The sequence below is a fragment of the Equus przewalskii genome, chromosome 16, assembly GCF_037783145.1.
Source record: "Equus przewalskii isolate Varuska chromosome 16, EquPr2, whole genome shotgun sequence".
Lineage (NCBI taxonomy): Eukaryota > Metazoa > Chordata > Mammalia > Perissodactyla > Equidae > Equus > Equus przewalskii.
In genome coordinates, this window is record NC_091846.1 from 24,474,922 (window position 1) to 24,499,755 (window position 24,834).

Genomic DNA, 24,834 nt, shown 5'->3' on the forward strand with positions numbered 1-24,834 from the left:
TTCAATCTGCCGGTGCTATTTTAATTAGTAAATACTTATATTCCGGAACAGTAGAAACGGCATTCATTTTTCTATCTCCAAAATGTTATCACTTTATAAATTTGGAAGGAATTTTTGATCAAAAAGATACGGAAGTCCCTCCGTGATAGCCTCTGAAGACTCACAATAGATAACTATTGACAAATAAGTTGTATTCTTTCTGTAATAATGACTTATTTTAATTTTCAACCACTATAATCGAGCCATAACCATTTAATCCAAAAATAAGATGGTCTTCAATACAATGAGATTTTCCAGGATCGCTGTCTCAATTAGTACTGTTTAGAAATGATGCGAGAAGATAGACCCAAAATACGTGCGCTTACTTCTCAGGGCAACGTCAGTGCTCGGCACATCACTATTCTGTTGGCATTCTAGAAGAGAACGCTTTGGAGCTGCACGAATGGATCGTTTTATCCTCAAAAGATAACTGCACACAAGCGCTCAAGGTGTGCTCCCTGGTAGTACTTGATGTAGTTTTCCCTCCGTATTATCGGAAGAGATGCTTGGGAACGTTGGACTCCTAAGCTAGCCTTTAGGGCAATCAGCTGCTTTTCAAAACAACTAGTTTTCCTCTTTTATCTCCTTTTCCTCGCAATTTAAGCAGCAAGGTAGAGGTCAAGAGATGTCGCGGGTCTTCCTGATAGATGTGTTTCGAAAAAAGGAAAACACCCAGGCCACTCCCCCCCTCACCCCATCCCCACCCCGACCCCGATCCCCAACCTCCCGGCAAGTTGCAGCCAGAGGCCAAGGAGATGGGCCCTAGCAACCAGAAGCCAACAAACCCGCCCCGCCCGCGGGACGCGCAGGCGCCGAATTGGGGGGCGGGGCCGGTCGGTGCGCGCATGGGCGGAGCCCCGCGGAGCCAGCCCCGCCCCACGGCGCGGCGTGCTCAGTAGCCGCTCACCTTTCCCAGGCTCCGTGCGGGTCTGGCCGGGAGGCTGCGGGCGGTGGGGACTGGTGGAGAAGTCCGGTCTTGTGCAGCTGCTGTACGGAACCCCGTGGTGACAATCGTTATTACTGTTTTTATTCTTAATGACCACTATTATTTATTTACTTTTCCCGATTACACCAGGCTTAACTCAAGTATCTGGGATCTGGGCTGGCGTTCTTTAAAGCTGCACTTGGGCGCAGCCGGGTCCCGTTTCTAATTTGGCGGTGCCCCCGAAAAGCGAGCGTTCTGATTTCTTTCTCTTCCTTTAATGCAACCTGTTTTGTCCTTCTGATCCTTTAAAGTTCCTAGATGAGGAGGAATTGTGCGGAATAGGGGCATTAGGGGTCCAAGCAGGCTTTAAAAGAAACCCATTTCTTACTGTCATAGTCATTTGTTCTGGTTGTCGTATTGTGACTTGTCTCCTCTGTCATGGTGTTGATGAATCTGTACATACAGTGATCAATATCGTGTGTGTTTGCATGTATGTGCATGTTTCTTTGGAGATTTGAGAGCGCGCTCGAGAACTCTTTAGGTAGATGTGTAAATCTCAACTCAGAAAGTAAAATAGATGGAGCTTCCTTCCAGTATTTCCCTTTTTTGTTTTTTTTAATTGCAAATGTGGGAACGTTAGTGTTGGAAGATGAGAGACTTTTGTATAAATCTTTCTAGTTTTGGGGATCTTTCAAAATTTACTACCTGTCTTCCTTTTTCTCCTTAGGAGCAAGCATATATTTTAAACCGGTCAATGAAAAAAATGGAAAAGTAAAAAAGTATTCCATCAGACTGTGGGAAATATTATGCACTTCGTTTTCCTTTAGAGTATTAGCATATGGTTTCTTTTCCTTGTGAGATTACTGTGTCCCAATTAAACTGTCGTCCCAGACCATGAATTTATTCCACTTTTGCCTGTGTCTAATTCACAGATTGATTAGTTTCTCAGAAAGACAAAGTTGCTAACAACAGGCAGATCTGATTGCTAGGTTTTGTCTCAAGTAATATTTGTTGTGCATATTTTCTAAGTGTGAAAAATGTTTTTAGTTTTAAGCATTAAAAAAAGGTGTCTGTTCCGATATATAAATTGCCAGGTTCCTATGCTCTTAAAAGTTGTTTGAACCATGAGTACTGGGATTCAGTTTTACTGACCAATGCATGGCCTTTAAAATTTATGCTTAGTATTGCATAGCCAAAATCAAGGCAGTGCACTTATCAGTAGTTTTTTAAAAAATGCTTTGTCACACATGGAATTAGGCATCAGGCTTCATTGCCTGTAGATTTCTTCTAGCAAGTACCAAGCAGAACCTAGGGCAGTTTACTAGGTCACCTCCTTAGGTGTGAATATTTTGTCTTCTACTACTTACTACTTACATTACTTAGCACCAAACATTTAGGCAGATGAGACAGTTATTATGAAAATTAAATCCATGGCTTGGTGTGTTTTATATGTATATATCAGTTTATTCTAACATCTTACATGCTTCATCTATGGTAATGATGTACAAATGCAGGCTAGATTTAGAAAGCACAAATCTCGTGCAATTTGGATTATTTTGTTATTCTTATTTATTTTATTAATTTTTTATTATTTTTGAAAATATTACTACCTCAATTTCCTTTTGTAAAAATAATCAAGTCTCTTTAAGTAATAGAGTTCTCTCTTTGATTTTTAAGGGTCCACTTTACCTGAAGTACGGGACAGTCGGCCTATCTGTCTGTCCCCTTAGCTTTGCAGTTTGGCAGAACCATGTGATAAAGCTTGTCAAACTGAACCACACCACTTTGGCTCTGTTAGCAGACTGTGTTAAGGAGGCCAGGGTAATGGCGAGCGCCAAGGCTAAATACATCCTGTGTTTTTGTTTTTATTTTTGTGTTGCTAAAATGAGATAAAAGCCTTATGCTCCACAGGTAATGCTATTGATTTTCCTAATGAGTGGGGAATTTTGGGGGAATCTCAGATTTACTGTTGGTGAAAGGACACAGCTCTGCTGGAAAGGGGTCAGAATTATTGCTTGAAATCTTCACTATTTTCCATTTACCTCCCTCCTCTTGTTTGTTTGTTTTCCTTTTAAATAGGACAGTGGTTTACTAAACAGTTTGGTCAATGTAGATTTCATCTAACATTTTACCTTATGGAAATAACTGGAGTAATTTGTATTTTTATGCTCATATTAGTTTTTAGAAGTTCTTTTGAAAAAACGAATAGTTGTTTTTGCGTGCATGTTGGGTAAACCGTTGGGTCCCCTGGGTAACCCTGCGCACTAAAATGCTTTTGAAAAGAGCTATTTTCCTGGTTGGAATTTACCTGACTGTTGAATTATATATCCTGGGAAATGTCTTTACTCCTCAGCAGTCACAGTGGCTTAAATGTACACATTTATTTCCTGTGCTTTCATGCTGCTGCATAGGTCTCTGTTCTTAAATGTTAATAAAGATATTTTGAAGAAGCTGCTTTTCTTTTTACCTTTCCTATCTCACTACAAAGACAAAAACTTCATTTCTGTTCTTAATTATTTGGGGCCAGTTATTTAGTTATTTTTGTCTTTCAGAGTGATACTTATTTCCTTTCCTTTGTTTGAACTAGAGATTGGTCCTGGGATTCTTTTCAAAAAGATCATTGCTAATAAGGAAATGTCATACAACCTGCATCATAAAATTAAAAGAAAATTCCCAAACATATTGAAAGGACAATGCCTATCTGTTTTTAAAAGCGTACTCATGAATTCAGTCATTCATTCCAGAATTATTTATTGGAAACCTACCAGACATAAGGTACTTTGCTAGGTGCTAAACTTTAAACCTTATTAAAACAAGTTATAATGATTTGTTTGAGGCTTTGTAATCTTAGAGATTGAAATTAAATTTTAAATCATTTTCGAAGGCCTTACTTAGCTATAATTGTAGCTACTTGAAGTTTTAAAAATTTTAACATTGTTTTATTACATTGCTTGGGTAGTATAGTATTATTTATTTGCACAGCCCCAAATAATCAGAAACAATTTTGCATTTCCTTAGCTTCAGTGATGGTTTTGGACTGTTTGTCTGCACCCAGGTGATATTAGATATCTGTATATATTGTGTGATTGTGTCCTCACCAAAAAAAAGTAAATAATAGTTGTTTCCTTTATGTTAGGTTGACTAAACAATATTGCCATTCGTGCTGTGAGTGATGAAATGTCAACGTTGGTTGCTTACCAGATGCAAGACAATATTCCAAGTGTTGGCTTTATGTTTTGTGCTACTCCACAATTATCACGTTAATTGAAAATTCTAATATCTGCGTCAGATTGCAAAGGCAGCATAGCATAGCTCTGTTTGGCTGTGTTCAGATCCCTGGCTGCCACTTGTTAGCTCTGTGCCCTTTGACCTCTCTAAGCCCCTGTGGTTTTCCCACCTGTAAAATTGGGGTAAAATGGTACGTAACTCAGGTTGTTGTGGGGATTTAAAGAGAGAATCTGTGTCAAGGACTTAGTTTTGTGCCTGGTACAGATGAGTCCTCATTAGGTGCTAGTTGTTAGAAAACAAACTTCCTATCTGCTTTGTCCTTGTTTTATGTGATGATAGCTGATGTTGACCAAAGTATTTGGAGGGCTGGAGGGTGCATTTGGGGCATTTATCCATAAACTATCACACTTAGTTTGCTAACGTCTCCAGTGTGTTGGAGAACCTAGTCTGCAGCTCTCAGATTGTGAAACAAATGCTGAGTTCTGGGCAGGTCCCTACATTCTGTCAGTGGTCCTTATAGCCCTCTGGACTGCAGAGGAACTGTGGGACAGCTCGTGCCCGGAAGAGTCCAAGTATAGGGATGTAAGTAAGGAGGCCTTGACTTGTCCCTCACATGAGTTGAGTCTGCGAGCTGCTGTCAGCATTGGTTGAGCTGGAGAATCCCTGATGGAATTTTAACCAATGACCCAAGGATGAAAGCTGCCTTGTTCTCAGCATCCTCCAGGCCACCTGGTGAGCCTAACAAAGGTGGAAAAGGCAAAAGGGCTGCCATGTGACTCTGCTTTGAATGGCTAGAGGGAAAGGTGCTCCAAAAGCACATCATCTTTCTTAATTCTTTTCTAAATGAGTACACTAGACTTTGGGAGATTAACCTGCGGAGCCCTTGGGGCCAGCTGTAAGTTTAGGAACATTTGCCATGCCCAGAAGGTGTATGAGCTGCATGCCCTCTGTTCAGTCCTCAAAAGAGACCTGTAGCCTTCAGAACCGTAGGTGAGCAGGAATGCTCCGTAATGATTTACTCTTCATTCTAAGGCAAATAGCAATATATGACCTTAAATAGTAAATACAATGGATCTGCTCTTAAAACCTATCATTCTCTTTTATGCTGACAGTCCTGATTGCTATATGTTTTATTCTCCAGTGTAGTGAGGCTAAAACTCTGAGTGGGGCTTGAGGGTAGGGAGGAGCATGGATTGCCTGGATGTATAATGGTGTGTTATATTCTCCATGTTGATGAAGAACTTGCATTTCTTGTACAACTGGATAAGTAGAACTGTAACTTGTGTTTCAGTATCACACAGTGACTTTAGCATGCTTTTGATAGTCCTTCAAGACTGACAACAATCTCAATCCCCTACCCTTAGGTTTTGATGTCAGAGATTTTGTCAGGGTTGAGGTTAATAAGTTCCAGGACATTGCTTCTCTCCTCACCCTGTCCCACGTAGTCAGCTGCCTTGGTGTTATGGAGACAGTTCCTTCACTTCCTCTGCCAGTTATTCCAGGTGAAGTAATACCCTCCAATGGAAGAGGATATGGTGTCCAGCTCTGTTCAGGAGCCATGGGGAAGACAAATTATGGGGTTCTGCTCTTTCCTCCACTGCGATTCCAAGCAGAGCAGCTACACTTTTTTCTGTGTGACATATTAATATGGCTCTGCTTAATTAAGACTTTCTTTAAAGACAAGGTTCTGTAACTACAAGAGATTTGCATGCAAACCACCAAACAAGATGAGACTTAAGTTTGTGCTCCTGCTTCTCTTGGATGGTGTCTTGCTCCCCGTCATGGAAACTTTGCATGCCGTTGCCCGTGGGGTGCCTTCCTTGTCCTTGACCCAGGAACCCCACACACCCCATCACTTCCCAACCCACCCAGAATCAGGCCCATTAGGAGATACTTCTAGTTACCACTTCTTTCAGCAGGAGCTAAGGAAACCAGAACATTCCCTTCTTCCCCACCCCCTACTTTCCCAACCCAGACTCACAGCATTAAAAAGGATTGTTTCCAGAAGATTTGCGACTTGATGTATCACTTTACCCAGGTGACCCTCCTTGGGAGAATAAAAACATTTCATCCTGCGCACTCACTCTGTGGTTATTCTCAGTACATAATCGCGAGACATTTGATGTCCGCAGTGAAGGTAAAAGGGAGATGGCCTTGATAGGGTCAGTGCGGCGCTAAAGTGAAAGACCACAGTGACTGAAAGTGGAACTTTGAGTACAGCAAATCCGACTTGCCACCGTTTGCTTAGAAGAAGTTATTTGGTTAGGAACTGGAAGGGCCGGTTCTGCTAATCTTATACTGTGAGCTGTAAGATGAGCTGTGATGAGTTAGAGCAGCTGTGATTTTTAGACCCACACCTGAGGGCTAGACTTGGCCCAGAGGATTTCTTAATAGATGTATTTCACGTATTTATACTTATTTTCAAGTGGTAAAAGTCATTGAGAAAGAGAAGTGTTTTCTGTAAGGGGTAGGAGTGTTAGAGCATCAAATGCTTCAAAAACTTCTTACTGCAGTGGAGGCGTGCATTTCAAGAGGTCAAAATTTTCCATCTGAGGTTATTGACATGTTCTGGCCGGAGGATAGAGGAACCACAGAGGGAAAGGGCTCTGGCTGAAATGGAAGCGAGGACTTTATTTCCTGCTTGACCTTTAGGCCCGCCCAAATGACCTCTGCCCTTTAGAAACATCCTTGGGAAGATTGACAGGCACCTTTCTTCCAGGCACCTCATGGTACCTCTCTGAAGTGGAAAAGACAGACTTTTGATGGGTTTGGGGAAGCACAGGGAGTGGGTACCTGGGAGGTCACAGAGCCCCAATCAGAGATAAAGTCAAGATCCTGTCTCCTGGAACAGTAAACTGCCCTTGACAGTGGTTTTGTACTGTTTGTTTTTAAACAATGGGTGTATTTCTGGAATGCGTGATCATGAAATTTACATAAGAGTTATCATTACTGAGTGACTCTGGGATAGCTCCATCCTAAATCTCCAAAGGAGAATGCAAGAGAATTCTTGGGATTATTGTCATCTGTGCTATTAATCTAAAAAGTTTCTAAAACAGAACTGTGATTGAGGGGGCTGTGTAGCCTCAGCTGGCTAACCTCTGTGAACCTCAGTTTCCTCACTTTGAAGGCTCTTTCCGTATCCATACCTTATGGTTAATACTAATTTCCATTCATGAACTATTACTGGTCAATTACCCATATGTTGATATTTTCTACGTATACCAGTCTTGGAGTAAAAATGCCTGTAAATCTATTTGATTTTCAAGTACTAGACTGGATAATTTTATTTGCCATTAAATAATATTCGTTAAGCTTTGGTGGATGGAAGCACTCAAGTTTGATATTTCTGTGATTTAATGAACAAAACCATGTGTATGCTTCATGGATCTTGATCAACTCCTCCTCCAAACATCGTATTGTTAATTGTTTTAATTACAAAGTAATTAAGGCTTGTTGGGAAAAAAAATAATACAGAAGTGTAGAAGGTAAATGTCTTCTCTTTCTTCTCCCCAATCCCAAAGGTTTTGGTGTGTGTATTTTATATATATATACACAATTTTTAAACTATGTAATTTTATATATAATATTTGTTATATGTAATATGTAATAGAATCATATAAATAATTTTTGTGTAAAGTGATTACATTACTTATATTATCTGGTGACAGTCTTTTTCGCTGGACATTTTATCTCAGACATCCTCTGGAGTGGTATTTATAGACCTACCCTAGTCTTTCCAATCCCAGCGTTTGATTTTACAGGTTCAGAGTCTTGCTTTTTCAGTCTGTCCAGGTATTGTTAAAAAACAGTGAACAAGGGGTCGTGAAATTAGTACGTTTCTTGTAGAAAAATCAATTATACAGATAAACAAAAAGAAGAAAAATTTCCTGTAATCCTTTCATATAGAGATAACTATTGTTAGTATTTTGATATAATGTATATAGTTAAAAGAATTTTATATACATACAAATATACACGTGTACACATATGTATGTATTTTAATTTGAAAATATTCTGTTCCATTGCTATTTTATAACATTATTCTTCCTCTCAAATATATGAGAATTTTTTTCCATGTGGTATAGGTATTTGAAAACTTTTTGATAAAATATTCGTTATTTATCTTTGAGAAATCCTGATTTAAGCTCCCACCAGCTGTGTGAAGAGTGTTTATTTCCCTTCATTCTAACTGATCCTGTGAATTAATCAGTTTTTTTAATCTTTGGTACTCTGTTAGGTAGAAAATAGCATCTTATTTTAGTTAGTGTTTGATTATTAATGAACTTAAATATCTTTTCCTCTATTAATTACTGAAGGTATTCTATTATAAATGGCTTATTTTAGTCTCTTGCCTATTTTTACATTGTAGTGTTTGTTGTTCCCCTAGTGACTTTTGAGGGATCTTTGTATATTATGGGTACCTAACATACCCAGTTTGTCTACTTAGGCTATTTCAGGTGAGTTATAACGTGGTTAAATATTTGGGCCCTAAAGCCAAACAGACATGGTTTGAGTACTGACCCCACCCTTTACTAGTTATCTGACTGGTAAAGTTCCTCAACCTTTTAAGTCTTAATGTCCACATCTGTAAAACCGGGACAATAATGGCGCCTACCCTATATAGAGTTGTTGTAAAAATTAAATGGATATGTCCTCAAAGTGCTTTAACACAGTGCCTGGAATATTGAAAATGCTTAATAAATGTGAGCTATTTTTTTCTCAATGATAATTGAGAACGCAGTAGTATAAAAGATACGCCATACTCATTAGTATAATTACATATAACAGTGACTTTCTTTGTTACTAAATTATACTAAAATGGAACTTGTGCCCTTCTAAAAATAATCTATATATCATATGAACAGTCATAAAGTAATTTCACATTTGAGCCTGTATAGTTTGTTTAGTTGGTTAGAAATCGATGCTGGGACTTACAGTTTAAGTGGCTACCAGTGTCGTGTGGACAGCCTCATACCCACCCCAAATGCACAGAAATGCCAGATAACATATGTAGCTGAGATGAACAGAAAGGGAAATCCCAGGTGCTGGAAACAGAAAGAACTTGATGGCACTCACTTAAGCTCGAGATGAAGCCACGGTAGTCCGCAGGAGTACCCAGTTTGGACACGGGCTTTTAGGGGCCGGGCCCTGGGACTGTGCCCCCTACATAGTAACTGGAGTTGAGCTCTCTAGTCCGCAGCAGGCAGAGAACTGAGTCAAAACACCCTACAGAAAGTGGAGAGCCTCAAAACTGAGACCCTTGCTCTGAAACTAGAATACCCAGACCCTGGCCAGCAAAGTGTCAAGGAAGTTGACCATAAGGCTGGCAAGCAATACGTTAATATTGGACAAAGTGGGCTCTCATAGACTAAGTTTTTAAGGATACAAAGAAAGGATTCATCAAAATGATGTGCCAACATGAGACTGCGCCTAACAGCATAACCTCTGAATACATGAAACACAAATTGACAAAATTACGATGAGATATTATTGATAAATCCACTTCTAAAATGGGGATTTTTAAAAACACACCTCTCTCAGAAACTAAGAGATGGAGCAAGCAGAAAGTTACTAAGGATATGGAAGATTTGAATAACCCAATCAAGCTTAATCCAGGGGCCCGCCCTGTGGCCGAGTGGTTAAGTTCCTGCCCTCCACTTTGGTGGCTCAGGGTTTCGCCAGTTCAGCGGATCTTGGGCACAGACATGGTACTGCTCACCAAACCATGCTGAGGCAGCATCCCACATGACTCAATTAGAAGGACCCATAACTAAAAATGTACAACTATGTACCAGGGGTGCTTTGGGGAGAAAAAGGAAAAATAAAATCTTAAAAAAAAAAAAGCTTGATCTGATAGAAATATGTAGATACCTATATCCAATAAAGAACATATATTTTCTTCAGTACACAAGAAATATTTACCAAGATTGATCTGTACTTGGCCGTAAAGAAAATCTCAAGAAATTCTAAACAGATATCCAAGTCCATTCTGGCTGCTATAACAAAAATACCGTAGACTGTGTGCCTGATAAACATTTATTTCTCATAGTTCTGGAAGCTGAGAAGTCTTAAGATCAAGGCAGCGTCAGATACAGTGTCTGGTGAAGGCTTGTTTCCTGTTTCATATATGGCTATCTTCTTGCTGTGTCCTCACATGGCAGAAGAGGCAAGGGAGCTCTGTGGGGTCTCTTTTATAAGGGCACTAATCCCATTCCTGCGGGCTCCACCCTCTTGACCCAATCACCTCCGAAAGGCCCACCTCCTAATGCCATCATATTGGGTATTAGGTTTCAACATATCAATTTTAAGAGGACACAAACATTCAGTTTATGGAAGCAGGTATCCTCGTTTGATTAGAGAAGAAGTTGCATGGGTAAGGCTGCAAACATAAGTTTGGGAGAAACTTAGATGCCAGGATTTTGACAAGCAGTGGAGAGCCACTGAATGGTTTGGAGCTGGGAACCTGTAGGCTCTGCATTAAAAGATGACTGGAATTGAGGCCAAGTTACTCCCTGAGTTTTCAAGGGCTAATGAGGAAAGAACCAGCTCCAAATAAATCATGAGTTTTTGCAAAGTGAAGGCCAACTAGTGTCACAAGGCTGCAGTAGTTCAAAGAAAGTAAAGTGGAAAAATTAAGCTTTTGCAGTATATTTCCCACCTCACCTTAGACCTCTATTTCTTTGAAAGTATATAGCTGAAGCCACAGGGTAATTTAAGATCATATTATAAGAAAAATGTTTAATTAGGCACATCTACTATATAATAAGTTCAGAATATTTAATCATATTTTCAATTTCATTTGGGAAAAGCTTTGACTTTCCATGGAGTCCCTGGAATGTTTTAATTAGATATTTGATGCATCTTCTATTTTCACCTACACCTGTAGCACATACCAGGTGTTTAGGTTTTGGACCAGATATTGGTCCAATAAATATTTGTTAGATAGATAAATGAAAATCTAGAACCTCTTTTCTACTTGTGAACAAGTTAGATTTCAGAAGGCTATTGTTAAGTACGATTGTGTAGAAATCAAAAATGAATTTAAGAAATACTTCCCAGGAGTCCCCAGAAGGATTTCCACTAAAGATAGTTATAAATCAATCACTCCCACAAAACTTTAACATTAGGTCTGTTTTTCTCCTTTGGGATCATATACAATCTATCAAACATCCTTTTCTAGAATTGGCTATCTTGGTCTACATTGAAAAGCTGTGGAGGCAGATAACCCTTCTCTTCGAGGATATCTGCAGTGTTTTAAGTTATATCTTAGCAAAGTTACTCACTTGAAAACCACAATATTGAGTCAACTCTCCACTTACTCAGTACCTGCTCCAGTGGAGATGAATAGGATGGGAGAGAAACCAAACAGAATGCTTGTGTTTTAAATCCGTGATCACCTAATTATTACTTACAAAAGAAAACACAGTAACTTTGTAGTAAAGGACTCTGGCAGACATCATGTACCTTATGATTTGATGCACTAAAAAGGACACATCAGGGGGCCGGCCCAGTGGTGCAGCGGTTAAGTTGGCACGTTCTACTTTTCGGTGGCCCGGGGTTCACCGGTTCAGATCCTGGGTGCAGACATGGCACCGCTTGGCACACCCTGCTGTGGTAGGTGTCCCACATATAAAGTAGAGGAAGATGGGCACAGATGTTAGCTCAGGGCCAGTCTTCCTCAGCAAAAAGAGGAGGACTGGCAGTAGCGCAAGGCTAATCTTCCTCAAAAAAAAAAAAAAAAGGACACGTCATTTATGTGGTATTCTTGCCAAAAATACATACCTAATTTAAATTGTAAGGAAACAGACAAGCCCAAACTGAGGGATATTCTGTGACTAGCCTTTTCAAAAGTGTCAAGCTGATGAAAGAAGGGCTGAAGAACTGTCCCAGATTAAAGGAGACATCACAACTAAATGGAATATGGGAGCATGTCCCATATTGAATCCTAGTCCAGAAAAAGAACAACTTGCTAAATTTGGAAAGGGTCTGTAGTTTAGTTAATAGTGGTAGATCAATGATAACGTTCTGATACTGATGATTGTGCTGTGGTTATATAAGCTGTTAACATTTGGGGAAGTTGGGTGAAGGGCATATGGGAATTCTTTGAACAATTTTGTAGGTTTTTTTAATTCTGAAATTATTTCAAAATGAAAAGTTGTCATTGAAAGAAAAATATTTTTTAAAAATGTGATCACTAGCCTTGAATGTTGCTCAGCCAGCCTACCCTGTGCCCCTACAGCATTCACTCTTGCAAACTTCCAGACACTATTTCATAACACTTGCCTTTCTCTCCAACCCTTCCATAGCTCCTCCGCCAAACTCATTCACTGTGAAGAGAGGCCATCAGAAGAATGTCCTCAGGCCCACCTCCCAGCACCGGTGACTCTACTCTGCTTTATCTCTGATCTTTGTGGATAAGCTGTTCCTGCTCCTAGCCAACGCTAACCACTAGTTTACCAGAGCTCATCCTCTCTTATCTATTCCAGAAAATTGCTCCAGCAAATCTTCCCTCTGTCTCTTCGTTATTTTTTTCTCTCTCTCTGCTGGATAATGCCTGGAATCATGGAAACATACTGTTATTTTTCCCATCGTAAAAAAAACAGCTCTTGAGACCCCTTTTCCCCTTGAGCCACCTTCTGCAACATTTCTCTTCTTCTCTTTACAATAAATCTTTTGAAATTTGTTTACAGTTGCTGTTACCAATTTCTGCCCTCCCATTCTTTCAGGAAACCAGTCCAGCGGGACTTTTGCCCCGCTCCTCCACCAAACTGCTCTTGCGTGATTCCTACTGGCCTTCATGTTTCTGTATCCAGTGGTCAGTTAGTTCTCTCTCCTTATCTGATGTGTTCAGCAGGGCTTTTCAAAGATTGCTCCCTCTCCCCTGCTGAAATCTAGCTTCACGAGGCCTCTAAGTCACCTCAGCCACCTGATTTGTCTCCTACCTCTCCAGGAGCTCCTTCTTGGTATTCTTTGCTGGTCCCTCTTCATTTTCCTAACCCTTTATGTTGGAGTGCGCCAAAGCTCAGAACTTGGACCTCTTCTCTTCTTTATCTATATTCACTCTGCAGGTGATCTTATCCAATCTCACAGCTTTAAATACTATCTGTATGCTGATGACGTCAAATTAAATACCATCTATAGCCGATGACGTCAAATAAGCGTGGACCTCCAGACACTATATCCAGTTTCCTACTCACCGTTTCCTAATTGGATCCCTAATGGGCTTAACAGATCTAAAATTGAGCCCCTGCTATTCTCCACCCCCAGGCATGCTCTCCATCCAGTCTGTTCCACATCAGTTAATGGCAGCTCCATCCTTCCAATGGCTCGGGTCAAAGGCCTTAGATTCATCCTTGACTCTTGACTTTCTCATATGCCACGAAGAATCTGCCAGCAAATCCTTTCACCTCTACTGTCAAAATATACACAGGATCTGATGACTCCTTGTCATCTCCACTGCTAAGACCTTGACCCAAGCCACCATTGTCTCTCACCTAGGTTATTGCATCAGCCTCCCAGCTGGTCTCACTGCACCTGGCTTTGGTCTCCTTTGGTTTAATCATGACACAGCAGTCAGAAGGATCCTTCAACACACATGTCAAATCCTGCAACTCCTTTGGTAAGAACACTCTTCCTGCGCTAACTTCCTACATCACTTACTGTGAAAGCCAACATCCTGTGTGATCAGGCCTTTCTGACCTCATCTGTTGCTACTCTACCCTCATTCTTTGCCTTATCACATTGGCCCTGAAAATGGCAGGTGTACCTTTCCCTCAGGACCTCTGTGCTTGTCCCTTCTGCCTGGAATTTTCTTACCCCGGATATCTGCAGGGTTTGCTCACTCACAGTGAGTCCTCCCTCACTGTGAGTGCTCGCTTTCCTCATGTTTCTACTCACATGTTGCTTTCTCAGGAAAGCCTCTCCTGATAACTGCATTTAGAATTTCAATTCCACATCACCCTTCTCCCCCAAAAGGACATCCACATATTACACACACACAGACTTCTATTCTCCTTCCCTGATTTAATTTTCCTCCATAAAACTTATCACTGTCTAATATATTACATACTTAGTTATTGTGTATACCTTGAACTTTTGCTCATTCCCAAGTGGCATATAAACCCCAAAAAGTCAGGAACTTTTGTCTTATTCATGTACTGTTTTATTCCAGTGCCTCTGGTGGTAGCTGGCACATAGTAGGTGCTCAATAAATATTTGTTGAATGATTGAATGGATGCATGAATCTGCACTGGATCCTCAACACAAACTTTGGTGAAACAGGCTTTGAACTAATGGAATCATCCATACCTTTCAACAACTTTCAGCAGCAATTTGCCATGGTTTGTTAATTACTCAAATCCCTAGCCTTCTTCTGAACTAACATTAGGTATCCAATATGTACCACACCAAATATTTCCCCTAGTTTCCAGCTGATGATGACAATGATGACGATGATTGCATACGTCAATCCCCTTTGAACATTTTGCATGAGGTTATCACCTCTGCAGTATCATTTTTACTGTCGAACCATTCATCCTGTGTGCATCAGCAATAATCATTATTTTCTTACCATTCTTAAGTTTAAGTTGTGTTTTTTTTTCATTTCCATTATAACTGATGCCTCTTCCTTTAGGTTCTTTGAACATTCTTGAGTCTTTTGCACTGATTGCACGTGCTAAGGTTAATAATGTTTGCAAACCTGCGACGGCTTCCATGTTTCTTTACAAACACAGCAAACTTGCCATAGACCAGAGGTTGTAAGTTAGATGAATTAGTTACAGATTAACCAACATGACATTTAAATTTTTTTAAATTCATTGCCAATATTTAAAAAACAGATGATTTCACATAAAAATTCAGATTTCTGGTTTCTCTTGAACAATCAAATCTGCATTCCTTCTGCTGCTACCTTTAAACAACACATATATTTCCCAGTGTGTGGCAGTCCCTGCCACTTACACTTGGCCCATTTCACTCAGTTTAGTTACCTGCCTGGGCCCTGTAGGTATTCAAGATTGACTCAAACCATACTCAGGGAAATGGCTTAAGCTGAAAATAACCTATGTGCCCACTAATGACACCTACAAGGGTGGGCAGAGTTGGCACACTTATTCTGAACAATTGCTTCTATGTCTGAACACCTATAAAAAGAAATTTTATAAATTCAGTAGCTTCAGTAAATCCACTACAAAGAGCAGTTTTGGAGAATTTATACTTCGTTCATTCTGGTGCTTGTTTCTTTTTTTATTCCTAATTTTAAAAATAGACTTTTTGCTTATCTTTCATTTACTCTTCATTTCTCTTGATTTAAATAGGAAAGAGAAAGGAGATGAAGTGACAAAGGATCCTTCTCCTTCTGATGTCCTCATTCCTTTGACTGGAGTTCATAAAAGACTAGGAGGCCTTTGTAAGGCCAGAACCCTCCCTGTGTAGACAACTGACACAGCCCTCTGGAGTGGGAAGGAAGCACTCAACTTACTCAGGTTAAAATGTGTGACCACTCTGGCATATATTGATCACATTTTCTAATATAATTGGTCTGAGAGAAGACCAATATCTGCAGGTTAACAAGCACTCAGTCTTCATCTATAAAAAGTACATAGCCAAATGATAATGGGAAAGGCAAGTAGAACTAATTAAATGTCACTGAAGTTCAATCCTGATTACTTTGGATTGGAAGCAAAGAGGCAAGATACAAATTGTCATGGGCTGAACTATGAACCCTGCAAGAACAGAGAATGTGTCCATCTTATCCACCACTGTGTTCCCAGTGTCTGGCTGAGGGCCTTGCACAAAGTAGGGTGAATGAGGAAAATAGTGAATGAATTTTGATGTTGTAATCATCAGAAGCAGAAACAAGTTTTCACCTTTGCTGGACACTTCCAGGGTCTCGCTGATAAAAGCAGATCTTACACGTTGGTGTATATGGAAATGGGTTATTAATATTCCTGTTTGCTTGAAGGAACCTTATTTTTAGCCATGATTTCCTTTCCGTCAGTATGATTCTTCTCAAAATGGGAAAAATTAAAAGTGTATGTCTCTTCTCCTTTCTTGATACTTAACCTTTACTGGGCCCTGGAAAACAGGAATAAAATATGGTCCTTTATTATGTAATATAATCTAAAATAATCTAAAATCTAATGTAATATTATCTAAATATATTCCATTTTAGTATTTGCCAAAAAATTGATCAAAATGGCCTTTCTTCTGTCTCGCCTTCTTCATGTTAGATGTCAGTCCTTGAACTTCTGCTCATTTGCTTCTAAGTGCTTCCTCCTAGAAAGTTGACTATCCAGCAGTTTTAGTTATCTCCATGCTGATGAGGCTCAAATCTGTATCTTCTGCCTTGACCCAGCCCCCCAGCCCCAGTTACACAGCTTGTATTTTGCGTAGGTCAGCTCTCCTGAGCATTCTCAGGGCTGACTCCATCTTATTGAGGTCCAGTGGATTTCATCCTTATCTTCCCTACATGCCGCCTTTCTATCCAGGACATCACTTTTCCCTGAATTTCTTAGCTAATTGACCTCAAAGTTGTCCTTAACTCATCCTTCTTATTTATCCTCTATAAATGGTCAACCTCAGGAACATCTCTTATGTTTGTCTTCTGCTTCCATTGCCCAATGCCACCATTCCAGGCCTGGCTGTTATTACTTCATGCCTTGTCCATAGCCGTGGCTTCCTAACCCTTCTCCTTATTTCCAGTTGCTTCCCAATCTAGTCCGTCTCTCTGTCACCAGACTAATCTAAATTCATCTATTTCATTGTTTTACTCTCTTGCATAAAAATTCTCTTCACCTTTATTTGTTTTGTGTCTTCCTTGGCACTTCATTGTACACAATAAATACTTGCTTACTGAACAGTGATTGAAATAAGGAAACTGTGTCTTATGAATTCATTGAAGCTACACTGACTATCCTTTGGCCTAGTATGCAGAGAGTTAGCAGCTGATTCATATCTCTATTTAAAGAATGGAGAACTTGACCAGCAATATTTTCAATTGTAGTTGCAGATAAACAGTAAAGGAAAAAATTTCCATCTGGGCCTCAGTTTTCTTATCTTAAAATAAAGTAAATGCCACTTATATCACCAGTTTGCTGGAAGTATTAAATGTGATGTGTTAAGGCACCCAGCACAGGGTACCGGTACATGCAAAGTAAATTGCAGTTGAATCTCAATAAAAAGAGATTGATTGAAGAGGCTGGCCCAGTAGTATAGCGGTTAAGTTCAGGCACTCCACTTCTATAGCCCAGGGTTCACCGGTTTGTATCCTGGTGGCAACCTGCACACCACTTGTCAAGCCATGCTGTGGCAGGCATCCCACGTATAAAATAGAAGATGCATACAGATGTTAGCTCAGGGCTAATCTTCCTCAAAAAAAAAAAAAAAAGAGATTGAATGAATGAATTTGAATTAACATAATGGAGTATGCAGGTATTTTATATAAATCAATTTATAAATTCAGATTCAACTAAAATTTGGCAATAACTAGGACTACTATATTAGGTATGTTAGCTTATATTATCTCACTTATTCTTGAAAGTAACCTGTAATACAAGTGATATTTTCTCCAATTTACATATAATTTCAGCTGAGGAAAGGGAAAATGCACAAGATCCATTAGCATACGCTGGAATGAAAGATTTGTCTGTAAGATTTCTAATTTCAGATCTTTTTCTTTTCCTGTGCACCATGCTCCTCACATATTTTTCTTATTAGTTTTTTCATTTTTATTTTTTGTTACGTTTTCATTGTTAAGAGGCTCATGATTTTCCATTTCAGTACTTGATTCATACTTTTTCTTTTATTGTTTTCTATGTACTTATTTTAAAATCTTTGTTCTTGTATTTGTGTTCTTGGTGGTTGAGAGTGTCTCAGACATTGTCTCAGCAGCAGCAGCAATCTGTTTGCAAAAGTTGAGGAAATATTGTATTTCCAGCATGGGAAGTTGAAGGTAAGTGGCATACGTTCATTTCAGCCTGCATCTGTTTTAATGACTCTGTTAGTGCAAATGGGTTATAAAATGTCAGTGAATATCTAGGGAGTTGTTATAAACTAAACGTATTCAGATTCTCTACTTTTGAAATGGTCATAGCCTGCATAGTGTGCTGAATTCAACTTTTTAATACTTAGAAATATTGCAGAGATAACATTTTTATGTACTTGACATTTTATGAAAATAAAATTTGCAGCTGTGAGCAACCCTCTTCCTTTTATGACTACCTGGCAATAATAGGTATAATTAGCTTTCGTTGCACTGTTATCAGAAAGGGGTAGTAAAATGAGCATTAAACAGAAGTAAAGTCAGTCTTTATATAGCAGCTGCATTTATAGATTCTCTGGAAGACCTCTCATGGTTAGAGAGTGAATTTTAGATGTATATTTAAAATATCTAATTATTTTTGCTTTGTGGTTTAAATTTTAAATGTCATATTGTTTATAGAATCAATTTGCCTTCTCAACTAATCAAATATTTATTGAGTTTGTACTATGAGCAATGAGTTGTGTTAGGTGCTAAAAGAGGTTGCAGTTCCTGTACTCCAGAAGCTTACATTTCAGTTGGGAGATACACATAACATCCCCACGCCGTCTGTATATGCTGGTCTCTCTGTCTGAAATGCCCTTCATTACCCTTTTTCCCCTCCTTTGCCTGGCCAGCTTCTATACACTTTTGGAGGCTCAGCTACACATCTTCTAAGATGCCTTCCTGCCTGCAGCCCCACTGCCATGTCACTGGTACCCCGGGCATCTCTCTATCTCAGCATTTGTCAGAGGATATTATAATTGCTAGTATGTGTGGTAACCTCCCAGATTGAGAACTCTTTGAGTGTATGAGCCTGAGTCTTTGGTTTTGTTTTCTCAGGCCCTGGCACATAGTTTGTTCCTAATAAGAGCTTGATGAATGAATAAAGATGGTACAAACACACACAGATATATAGTCATAGAGGTTAATTGACAAAGAAAGGTAACGTGCAATAAATGTCAAGAATGGCTTATAAACAAGTGCTATAGTCTTTAGGAGGAGAAGAAAGAATAGATTTGTGGTCAAGGAAAGATTCTTGATCATGGCCTGCTTTGCGGGTACGTAACCCATACCACACAGGGCCCTGTGCTCAGAAGGGCTCCACACTTGGTTTAATGCTCTCCTGTCAGCATCTAAAAATTCATAATAATTTTTTAAACGGAGTCCCACATTTTCATTTTGCACGGAGGCCTACAAATTATGAAGCTGGTCTTGTTCTTGGTTCTAGGAGAAAGATTCAGATTTATGGAAATGGGAGGTTGGGAGAGCAGGCAGGAAGAGAGAGCACAGGCATCTGATAGGCATAGTGAGAAATTACGTCAGGGGGTTAACAGACCAGCTCAGGAGCACCAGAGGGCTTTTGTTGTTCGTATGAGGCTTGAAAGATGGATCGAGGTAGTGCGGGCATTATCATGGAAGTGATGAGTAATCTCAGATAATTAGTGGGCAGGAGAGTGGTGGGAGGAAGGCATAGCTTTATGAAGAGTAGTATGCTGGTGATATGCAGGCTGGATTAAGGAGCAATGAGGCAGGAAAATAGTGAATCAGGAAGCTGATCCAAAGCCCAGCAGTGTGGTAGTAAAGGCTTAAACAAGGTAGAAGAGGCACAGAAAGCACAAAACGGGGAAAGACTACGAGGGAAAAATAGGTGCAACTTTGACCACATGTGGGAACTGAGAAAAAAGTAGGAGTCAAGGAGTACTCTGGACTATCCTGGGCCAATGATACCCTCCTGGCTGAACTAAGGAAGTAAGGGAGGGGTAGAGAGTAGCTCATTTGTCAGAGGAATGATGACTTCAGTTTTAAATATTTGAGATGACGGTGGGATTTAAGAACAGAGTTGTTCATTTGGCAATTAAATATAAATAATTGTCCTTGGAGAAGAGAGTTTGAAAAAGGAAAGGATGGCTAACAGTGTCAAATGTTGCATAAAGGCCAGAACACTAAGACTGAGTAAAGTCCTTTAGAACACAGTTTTTGAAGAATGATGAGAAGAGTGGCCCGATGGAGACGATGTGGGAATTGAGGAACTGAGGCAGCTCTGCCTAAATTCATCATCCTCTTCTGCAAACCTGCTCCTCCAGCGTCCCCTGTCTCATTGAATGGTACCACTCTTCACCACCCAGTTTCCCATCCAGAAATGAGCTCATCTTGGATTCTTTCTTCTTTTCCAGTCTCTTTCTTCTCTGTATTCAATCAGTCCTTTCTTACCCTATCTGCCTGCCAAGTGTCCCTTGAATCCACCCACCTTTCTTTGTCCCACTACTGCTTATCATTACCTCATATCAGTGCCGAAGGCAGTGGCCTCTGGAATGGTCTGATCTTTATCTTCCCCACCCCCTCTCCAACCTGTGCTGTCTCACCCTTCTCATTGGAGGTAGGAGATTTTTCTAAAATACAGGTCTGATTATGTCACTTTCTGTTTAAGACCCTGTTATAAATTGTGTCTCCCCCCCCAACCCAAAGATATTGAAATACTAACCCCCAGTGCCTATGTGACCTTATTTAGAAATAGGGTATTTGCAGATGGTCACATTAAGATGAGGTCATTAGGGTGCGCCCTAGTCTCATATGACTTTCTCGTTATAAAAAGGGGAAATCTGGACACAGCAGAGATCTGGGTGATTTCTCTGCAAGCCAGGGATACCAAAGATTGCCAGCAAACTACCAGAAGCTATGCGAGATTCTTGCAACAGGTTCTCCCTCACAGCCCTCAGAAGGAATCAACTCTGCTGACATCTTGGTTTTGGGCTTCTAGCCTCCAGAACCATGAGACAATAAATATCTGGGGTTTTTTTGCTTTTTCTCCTCAAATCCCCCCAGTACATAGTTGTATATTTTAGTTGTGGGTCCTTCTAGTTGTGGTATGTGGGACGCCACCTCGACATGGCCTGATGAGCAGTGCCATGTCCGTGCCCAGGATCTGAACCAGCGAAACCCTGGGCTGCCAAAGCAGAGCGCATGAACTTAACCACTTGGCCACGGGGCCAGCCCCCAATATCTGTTATTTTTAAACCACCACATTTGTGGTACTTTGTTACAGCAGCCCTAGGAGATCAATACAGACCCTAAATAGCTCCCCACTGCATGTAGGGTAAAGCCCAAACTCCTTAACACAGCTCAAAAGACCCACCATGATCTGGTCACATAGCACAACCACAGGACCTACAACTAGAATATACAACTGCATACTGGAGGGCTTTTGGGAGAAGAAGAAGAAGGGGAAAAAAAAAAGAAGATTGGCAACAGATGTTAGCTCTGGTACCAATCTTTAAAAAGAAAAAAAAAGATACAAAAAGGACATATAAACATTGTGTTCTACCTAAAACAGCTATTAATATTTATATTTTCAAAACTAAATGTTGATTTAACTAAAAAGGTGTCCTAACCTGTTTTAGAGGATGGTGGGAGGGCTCGTGTGTACACGCTAGGGGAGGGAGAGGGTCGGATCTTCATCTCCCAAGTAAGGAGTAAAAAAAAAAACCTGAACCTGAACAGTATAGACATAGTATAAGCATAGCACCTAGAAACATGAAGTAGCAGAAGAAATAGCTAAAACTATTGAAAATAATCGTTTCTGGGCAGTGGGACTCAGAGGTGGAGCAGGAGCATGTCAGGAGACTGGTGTTTCATTACAAAGCCCTGAGGTGATATTTGACTTCTATATACATGTATTACTTTGATATTAAAAATTAAAGAAAACATATGTCCACACAAAAACATGTACACAAATGTTCATAGCAACATTATTCATAATATCGAAAAAGTGGAAACAATTCAAATTTCTATCAACTAGTGAATGAATAAATACAATGTGATATGTCATATGATGGAATATTATTCTTCTATAGAAAGGAAGAAAGCCCTGATAGATGCTACAACCTGGATGAGTCTTGAAAACTTCTGCTCAGTAAAAGAAACCAGTCACATGAGAACACACACTGTGTGATTCCATTTCTATGAAATGTCCAGAACAGGCAAATCTACAGAGACAAAATAGATGAGTGGCTGGGGGCTTGGGAGGTGGAGATAACTGGGAAATAACTGCTAGTGGGTACAGGGTTTCTTTTGGGGGTGATGGAAATATTCTGGTATTATATAGTGTAATGGTTGCCCAACTCTGTCAACATACCAAAAACCAGTGAATTTCACTTTTAAAAGGTGAATTTTATGGCATGAGAATCAAACCATTGTTTGAAAATTGAAAGAAAAAAACAAAAATAATACCTAATTCCTAAGGTGGTTGTGAGAAATAAATGAAATAATGTACGTGAAAGGTCTGCTCCAGAGCCTGGTATAAATATCAAAAGTCTCGTTAATTCTTATATAACATTAACTATGTGCCAGGCACTCCTCTGAGTTCTCTCCGTAGATGAGTTCACTGAACCCTCACAACAACTCTATAAAAGAGATGCTGTTTTCGTCCCCATTTCCTAGATGAGAAAGCTGAGGCCAGTGACCTTAAATAATTTGCCCAACGTCACACAACTAGTGCAGCAGTAGAGCTGGGTGTGACCTTAGACGACTGGCTCAGCATCTTTACTCCTCACCACTCTACTCTGCTTTCTGTGCGTGCCTCCCAGACCCCAAGTCTGGGTTAGTGCTGTGTGTTCCCACCGGCACTCTGCTTCTCACCTGTCATGGTTCCCAGTACCACCTGCCTCTTCACTTGTCTGTGTCCTTGACTACTGTGAACATTCTACAAAGTCAGGGCCTGTGCCCATCTTTATTACTCTCATTCCCTGCCCATCAAATGTCAGGGGAGTAAGCAGTAGACTGAAGCAGAGGTGTTTCTCCCTTTGTCCAAACCCCACAGTGCGTAAAGGGGAGGTGGGGAGAGTGTAAGAGATTAAAGATTCTAGAAAAACATGAGATAATTGATGGAGCAAGGTATCTAAAGAAGTAGAAATGTAAGGTTGATTATAATGAGGAACTACTGACCTTGAGAAGATGGAAGAACACCTCCTTTAAGATTGAAAGAGAAGAGGACAAGGTGGATCTTGTGAGAGTAGAGGAGGCTACGTAAGGAAGCTCATACCAGATGATGGGGATCATCTCAGTAAGTAAGGGGCAGGAATCTTGGGCCAGGAAAGGAGGCAAGGAGGCAGGAGAGTGGAGTGGGAGACTGAGGCAAGAGGAGAGAGTTTGAAATAAATGTCTAACTTTTGGCGTCTGTGATCTCTTTAATATTACAATGAATAATATGATGGACACAGAAAAAAGCACATGCATTATGCATACAATTTTAGGGGTGCGTGGACCCCCATCTTGAGGATGCCTACTGTCAGGAATTAATGAAATTGAATGAAAGTATTTCTGAGAAGTAATTTGAAGGCAAGCAGCTTGAGTTTGTAGCATTCCAAGTCTGTATTTCTGTGACTTTTTTTCAGCAACATTCAGTGGCCGGAGAGTAGCAGCTGATGCAGTATTAGGGATTGAGGCTGTGGGCTTCAGAGCAGCCCAGGGCGGGATGAAGTGGAGGAGGGCAGTAGGGGTAGAGGGAAGGCAAAGGATAGGCCAGTGGAGAAGTGGCCGAGGTGGCAGTAGAGGCATATGGAGGTTGGACAGTAGAGGGTGGGAGAGATCCACTCTAAGTGCAGGCCATCAGGGTGCATTGTCTGTAGAGAACGTAAAAATAATAATAAAACTGAAAGTCAGTCCTCTGTTTCATATCATGATGCACAAGTAATTCTAAACCCTGACAGTGATAAAACACTCCCCTCTGAAAAAGCCTTGGTCTAAGACCTAAACAGTTGCCTGCCCCGTGGTTGATTTATGGCACTGAGAGGCAGATAAGGAGATTAAGATAGAGGCAGTAGTCCAGGATGTGGGTGAAGTGGTGGTGGGTGGCTGATGTGGAGCCAAAGTTGAGTGGGTGCCAGAGTAGAAGATGACGCCTTCAACTGGGTGATTGTAAGCAGCACAATGTGATGGCTTTCATGTTCTGGAATATAGGCGTTGTCTGGAATCCTAAATCCTTCTTTTGATTGCTAGCCATGTTTTACTGTCTTCAAATATCAGTTCTGGGCCAGCCCAGTGGCCTAGTGATTAATTTTGCGTGCTCTGCTTCTGCCACCCGGAGTTCACCAGTTCAGATCCTGTGCACAGACCTACACACTGCTCATGAAGCCATGCTGTGGTGGTGTCCCACGTGCGGAGTAGGGGAAGATTGCTACAGATGTTAGCTCAGGGCCAATCTTCCTCATCAAAAAAGAAAAAAAGAGTCAGCTCTGCTCACATCTGTTTCTGCCTCAATGTTCCACTGCTTTTTCACCCCTTTCAGAATAGATGTATTTATTTACTTCCATGTCTTTCTCCCCTACTAGACTGGGTACTCCTTGAAAGCAGTGATTGTGTCTTGTTCATTTCTGAATCCCCAGTGCCTACAGACAGGCATCAAACACATGTTGAACCCGTGCTCACGTCAAGCACTTGTTGAGCCAATGCTTACATATATCTTCTCTGCTTCATAGATTCCTCGGTTCTCCAAGGACCAGGCACCGGTAGATACAGAATGCTGCTGCTTTCCTTCTCCCGGGTAAATGAAAGGAATCTCTGTTCCCCTTTATGAAGTGTTGCCGCTGGACCTTCCTTCCATCCTGAACCCCCAGGGATGCAGAAC

General features: G+C 40.5%; 2 protein-coding genes across 6 annotated transcripts in view; one reads left to right on the forward strand and one right to left on the reverse strand.

Moving 5' to 3' along the window:
- The window catches only part of LRRC63 (leucine rich repeat containing 63), a 65,911-nt gene extending 65,123 nt beyond the window's left edge, over positions 1–788 (reverse strand). For both annotated transcript variants that reach the window (XM_070578838.1, XM_070578839.1), the window contains exon 1: positions 366–788. The gene's annotated coding sequence lies outside the window, so the exon portion shown is untranslated. The remainder of the gene's footprint in view (positions 1–365) is intronic.
- A 70-nt stretch (positions 789–858) lies between these two features.
- The window catches only part of LCP1 (lymphocyte cytosolic protein 1), a 78,493-nt gene continuing 54,517 nt past the window's right edge, over positions 859–24,834 (forward strand). The window contains exons 1-2 of one of the 4 annotated variants that reach the window (XM_008516936.2): positions 859–1,028; positions 24,686–24,750. The gene's annotated coding sequence lies outside the window, so the exon portion shown is untranslated. Of the gene's footprint in view, positions 1,053–17,301; positions 18,144–24,685; positions 24,751–24,834 lie in introns of those variants that run through there. The other 3 variants (XM_070578853.1, XM_070578854.1, XM_070578852.1) reach the window with 3 other exon arrangements.